At 42.0% G+C, this 6000-nt stretch overlaps 1 protein-coding gene across 4 annotated transcripts in view; it reads left to right on the forward strand.

Annotated features, from left to right (window-relative positions):
• The first annotated feature begins 5191 nt into the window (after window positions 1-5191).
• The window catches only part of Maged2 (MAGE family member D2), an 8912-nt gene continuing 8103 nt past the window's right edge, over window positions 5192-6000 (forward strand). Inside the window, exon 1 of one of the 4 annotated variants that reach the window (XM_048336430.1) lies at window positions 5192-5304. The gene's annotated coding sequence lies outside the window, so the exon portion shown is untranslated. Of the gene's footprint in view, window positions 5305-5857; window positions 5934-6000 lie in introns of those variants that run through there. The other 3 variants (XM_048336431.1, XM_048336433.1, XM_048336434.1) reach the window with 3 other exon arrangements.

Genomic DNA, 6000 nt, shown 5'->3' on the forward strand with positions numbered 1-6000 from the left:
GTAGAAATGCTTAATAAGTAGTTGGTCCTTATTTTCTATTGAATGGATTAATCCTGCCTCACAAGCTTGCATGGAGGCAGGCCTCATTGTACAAGGAGACAGAAAAAGCAGCATCAGCCCCAAAATGGGTACCAGGTTTTCTCACCTAGGGGAAACTGTGCCTTTTGTTTAATGAAATGTAGTTATTTGATTCTGGATGGCTAGCCCTTGGGGCTTGTAGCAACAAGTGAATTGAATTGCCTTATACACAAGAGGGAATGAATTGGATTCCAGCAGTAGCTCAAGAGAAAGGACCTGGAACTTGGACATGGAAGAAGTAGAGCTGCCATATGTTAGAGGACAGAAAGGTTCTCCTGGGGGTAGATCTACGCCCATGAGAATTATAGCTTGTAGGCCTTTATGGATGGTAAAAAGGCTGTGGGAATTAAAAAAATAAGTCTTGATGTCCAATTTTAAATCTGCTGAGCTATGCAGCTTAGGTGACTGAAGAAGTGATAGGAAGTCTTGGAAGGGAATCTTTTTCTTGTGTGGAGCTTGAACTCAGGCCTAGTTACTGTTCCTTAGTTCTTTCATTCAATGATGGCACTCTATTACTTGAGCCACAGCTCTACTTCTGGCTTCTTGGAGATTAATTAGAGATAAACGTCTTACAAACTTTTCTTCCCAGGCTGGTTTCAAACTGCAATCCTCAGAGCTCAGCCTCCTGAGTCACTAGCATTACAGGTATGAGCCACCAGCACCTGGCTGGGAAGGGAATTTTTTGGAACTCTTTCCCAAGGTTATCAAAATTCAGAGATATTGATTATGTATAGTTTGGGAAGCTAAGGCAGGATTTGTGGTGGGAATATTCTGGGCTTCCCATTTGGGCATCAGGGTTCTGTTTTCTTGTGATTATTTTTCACTAAGCAATCTTTCATCTCTCTTATCTTCCTTTATAGATCAAGAAACATTTAAATAGGAGTCTATAATTCCATACAATTGACTGAATTTTCTATGTGTGTGTCTCTTTTGTTTTTTGAGACAGGCTACTATGTAGCCTTCCAATTCACTATCCTGTCTCAACCTCTGAGTGCTGGGACCACATGTATTTACCACCATGAAGATGTTTGGTGATAACTCAGCTTTTCATCTTTCTCCCTAGTTGATATATAGAATCTTACCATTTCAGATATTTTTTTCTACTGCTCTATAGATACTGGAAATAGACTTGAGACTGAATGACTTAGGTTCTTCACGGTTTTGTGAGTAAATCTCCTTAGTCAAAGAGTGAAAACTGTCTTTTCTTTTGTCCTTCTGTTCTGTGCTCTCTAAGTCATAAGGTAAAGGATGTATTTTGTTGGAATGAAGAAGGCATTGGGGAAGCTTTCAATTAGAAAATCTTTAGGAATTGACTCTACCATGGACTTGGATTGAAATTTTTCCCTCACGCTTTTGAATCCAATAGTATTTTCCAAGACCTGATTCTGTTACATCAGGATCCTAAAGGCCACAATTGAGAATAACAATGTGGAACTTAAGACGTTGGTAACTGTAACAGAGGTAGACATAACAGAGGGGTAGAGGTAACAGAGAGTGTTGAATGCAGAAGAAACCCCATGGGCACATCTGGTAATAAAGAGGCAGGGCACATTTGGTAATGGAGAAATGTCCTGTTTAGGGAGGATGCAGACAGCCATGCATAGTTCTCAGAAAAGCAGCTGGAGGCTAGGCGCCAATGGCTCATGCCTGTAATCCTAGTTACTTAGGAGGTTGAAATCTGAGGATCGTAGTTTGAAGCCAGCCTGTTCAGGAAAGCCTGTCTCTTATTTCTAATTATGCACCCCCCAAATATTGGGAGGTGGAATTATGGCTCAAGAAATAGAGGGCTAGCTTTGAGTAAAAATGCTCAGGAACATGTCCAGGCCCTGAGTTCAAGCCCAAGGATCAGCATGCGCGCGCACGCGCGCACACACACACACACACACGCACACACACACACACACACACCAGCTAGAAAATAGAACTGGATTTGTGGAGAGCCTTGAAACCAGGATGAAGCATTTGTTTGAAACTACTCATCATGAATACCTTAACTGCCATCCATATCTCAACTCAGCACAATTAGGAAACTGCCTCATGGGGTAAACTTCATAACAATGGTTTACATAAGACATACAGGTATTTACCTCACTAAAGTAAAGCCAGAGGTAAGTAGTCCATGGTAGCTCCACAAGCTCATTGGGGATCCAGGGTTTTGCTTTACTGATCCACCATTCTAGAATTTGATTTGACTCCTTAAGTCTTTTATTGAAGAAGAATACAACCCTTGGTTGTATTTATCTAAAAATTGGATGCTGTCTTACTAAGGAGGAAGAGAGGAATGAATATCTGGGTAAGTCCTTAGCTGTTGAAATCACAAATGTTTGCACTGATAATATTTTTTCCAAGGTCGCTAGAAATCACTACTCAATTGTCAAAATTCTTTTATGTTTTTTAGCCTTTGCTTTTCTTGACTTCTGGGAAGCATTCAACACGGTTGATAATATTCCTCCCAAGGTCACTAGAGATCACTACCCAATTGTCAAGATCCCTAGGCAGTTTAATTTTTTAGCTTTTGCGTTTCTTGACTTCTGGGCAGCATTGAACATGATTAACTGATCTCTGTGTGCTTGTCTCTCTGTGTCTGCCTCTCTGTCTCTCTGTGTCTCTGTTTCTGTCTCCCTTCTCTTTCCTCCCCCCATACTGGGAACTCAGGGTCCAGAATATGTCCCTTAGCTCTTTCACTCAAAGCTAGTGCTCTACCACTTGAGCTCCACTTCCAGCATTTTGGTGGTTAGTTGGAAATAATCTCTCGGATTTGTCTCCCTGATCTGGATTTGAACTGTGATCCTCAGATCTCAGCCTCCTGAGTAGCAAGAATGACAGGCTTGAGCCATTAGCACCTGGCTTGCTTTTTATTTTTATTTTTCGCTCTCTCCTGAATTGAATTACTTCTCACTTCTTTCTGTGCTACCACCATAGGCCAAATCACAGCCATTTCTTACTCAGATAACTTCGAAGGTCATAACTTCTCTCCTCATTTCCAAGATGTCACCTAATCCACACCCCAATATAACGACTTATATTGTTCCTTTGAAAACACAACCTAGGTTGCAACTTTCCTTAGAGACTTTCAATAATCTTTCTGAGCTCTTGGGATCAAGAGTGAAGTTTATGCTGATAATCAAGGCTTGACATGATTTATAAAGGGACAAGAATGGGGCCCTAGAAATGGAAGAAAAGGAGAGGCTACATTTGATGTGGTTAGGAAGATAATCTAGGACGCAAGAAAGTGGTGGGGTGAAATCCCAAACTTGGAGGAAATACAGTTCAGAAAAAGGAAATGACCAAGGAAGCCCACCTTCAATAGGTGTGTGTGTGTGTGTGTGTGTGTGTGTGTGTGCGCTTGCGAGAGAGAAAAAAAATTACATGTACGATATAGACAATTGTGATAGTTTATGGCTTAGTAAGGAAAAGATGACCTCACAAAGCAGACTTTCGAAATGGTTTAAATCACATTCGAATGTAGGAAACAGACCCCTGTGCTGTGTTTTACTATGGTTTCTAGTAAGTTTTTAATTGTTTTTGTTTTCTTTCCATTATTTTTACATTTTATTTTGTCTACTGAAGACACTCAATTACTTATATGAATTAATTATATGGTAGATGTGCCATTTCAAAGAAGTGAGGGAGGGCTGGGGATATAGCCTAGTGGCAAGAGTGCCTGCCTCGGATACACGAGGCCCTAGGTTCGATTCCCCAGCACCACATATACAGAAAACGGCCAGAAGCGGCGCTGTGGCTCAAGTGGCAGAGTGCTAGCCTTGAGCGGGAAGAAGCCAGGGACGGTGCCCAGGCCCTGAGTCCAAGGCCCAGGACTGGCCCCCCCCCCCAAAAAAAAAAAGTCAAAGAAGTGAGGGAAAAGATGTTATAATTTGTAAATGGTATATGATATTGGAGGGTAATGAAGATGAATTTTTACACAAAATAAAACATAAGATGACCCAACATTTAAATATAAATAATAAAAGGATAAAAGTGCCTGAAATAAACAAGGATTATTACACATAAAAGTGGTGAATGCAACTCTAAGCAAGAAGCAGACTCCAGTTACTAAAAAGAAAAAAAGAATACATTTGTCTACATAATAATTAGCCCCTTTGTATAGTCAAAAGTATCACAAATGATGCAAAAATTACTTGATGCATAAATATATGGCAGACATCATTGGAAATGCTAGTCTATGCACTTTGGGGGAGTAAGTTGACAGATTTAGAATAGAAATGAAAAGCCACCGATGGGCATCCAGCTGATTATGAATAGTGAAGAGGTAAACGTGGGAACATATGTTTCTCTAGAGTAAGCTGACTTTAGCTAGACTCAAAAAGAGAAGCATCATGTAGTTTTTATCATATGTGGCTACTAAGTACATAAAAGGAGAAAGGATGAGTCAGAAAGGGCAACAGATTGATGATTCTGATCAGAATACATTCCATGCCTATGTGGAATGTGGAATGAAATCCACTACTTTGTACAATGAAGTAAGAAAATAGAAGTTTTGTTCTGGTTATATTTGAGTTAGCAAAAGATACCATATAAATATTAGACTGTTCCTTGTAGCACTTTAATGTCAAGAAAAGGGGGAAAACCCAAATGTTACATGTGCTGGACCACCTAAATAATTTTTGGAACATATATATATATATATATATATATATATGAAAAATTTGTGTAGCTGTTAAGAAAAAAAGTACACTAAGGGAAAAATGTCTAAATACATCACAGAAGAAAAGCAGGTCACAGAACAGAAGACATAGTATGCTGTGTGTGAGGAGAAACCCAAATAATTAATACATGAATAGAAAAAAAAATCCAGAGGAATGTATATCAAAATGTTAATAATGATTACTTCTGGGCAATGAGATAAAGGTAGCCTGTTACATACTTCTGCATAATTCTAATTTTCACCACGACAACACATTACCTTTGTAATAAGAAAAAATAAAGATATAAAAATAAATAAGTTCAATGAATGAATCGCTTTCAGGAGGTGGTTTGAGTTGGAAAGGCTTCAGACTGAGCCTGGTACAGTGGCATAAACATGGGCTTTGGCGTCAGACAGCCCTGAGCGGGCCCCATTGCCCCACCCCCGAGGAAAGCGAGGGGGGTGGCAGGGGGCTGCGGAAAGGGGCTGGGCTGGGCTGCCGGCAGCTCTAGTCCAGGAGGCTGAAACTTACAGAGGGACTGTAAGAGAGCAGACGCCTCCGGGACTGGCTTGAGGACAAGGTGAGAGGAGTTGAGATTGGGGTTTCTTGGGAGCCAGACACTGGTTCTAACTCCTTGGAACTCACAGTCAGGCAGGTGGGTATTTCTTTCTGCACTACTTCAGCTGGAGCAGAGGTGACCCGGAGTGGGGTGTAAGCAGTGAAGACGACTGAGAAAGTACATGGTATACGACCTGGACAGTAAAGGGTAACGGAGGACGAGGAAAACAAAACAGGGAACGGTGCACATTAGGTGTGGGACAGGGAATATGAAGGAAGAGGGAAATATTGAGAGAGGAGTGCAGCTCCCAAGAAGAGACTAGTGGATACAGACAGGGGTCAAGCAATACTGGAGGGGAGGGCATGCACAGGTAATACAGAGGAAGGTGTAAGGAATGGGAAGAGGAATTCTGCAGAGTAAATAGGAAATGCGATGAGGGAATAGGGAGTAGGAAGCGAAGTAGAGGGAACAGGGAGGGGGCATTAGGAATGAGGAGCAGGGAGGGGGAGGGGCAGACTGGCTGGGACAGAGGCCCCCTAGGGAGGCGGAAAGGGGCGGGACCACTTCCGGCCTGCAGCGGGACGGGCAGTCTCAGAGTTTCAGAGGGGCTTGTAGAGAGTGGACACATTCGGGACGTGGAGGTGGACGAGGTGAGCAGCGGGGCCGCGCTTTGGATGAGAGCCCGTTAGGGGTGGGCCCCACCCTCTGGGATCTAGA

This window comes from Perognathus longimembris, chromosome 28 (genome assembly GCF_023159225.1).
Source record: "Perognathus longimembris pacificus isolate PPM17 chromosome 28, ASM2315922v1, whole genome shotgun sequence".
Classification (NCBI taxonomy): domain Eukaryota; kingdom Metazoa; phylum Chordata; class Mammalia; order Rodentia; family Heteromyidae; genus Perognathus; species Perognathus longimembris.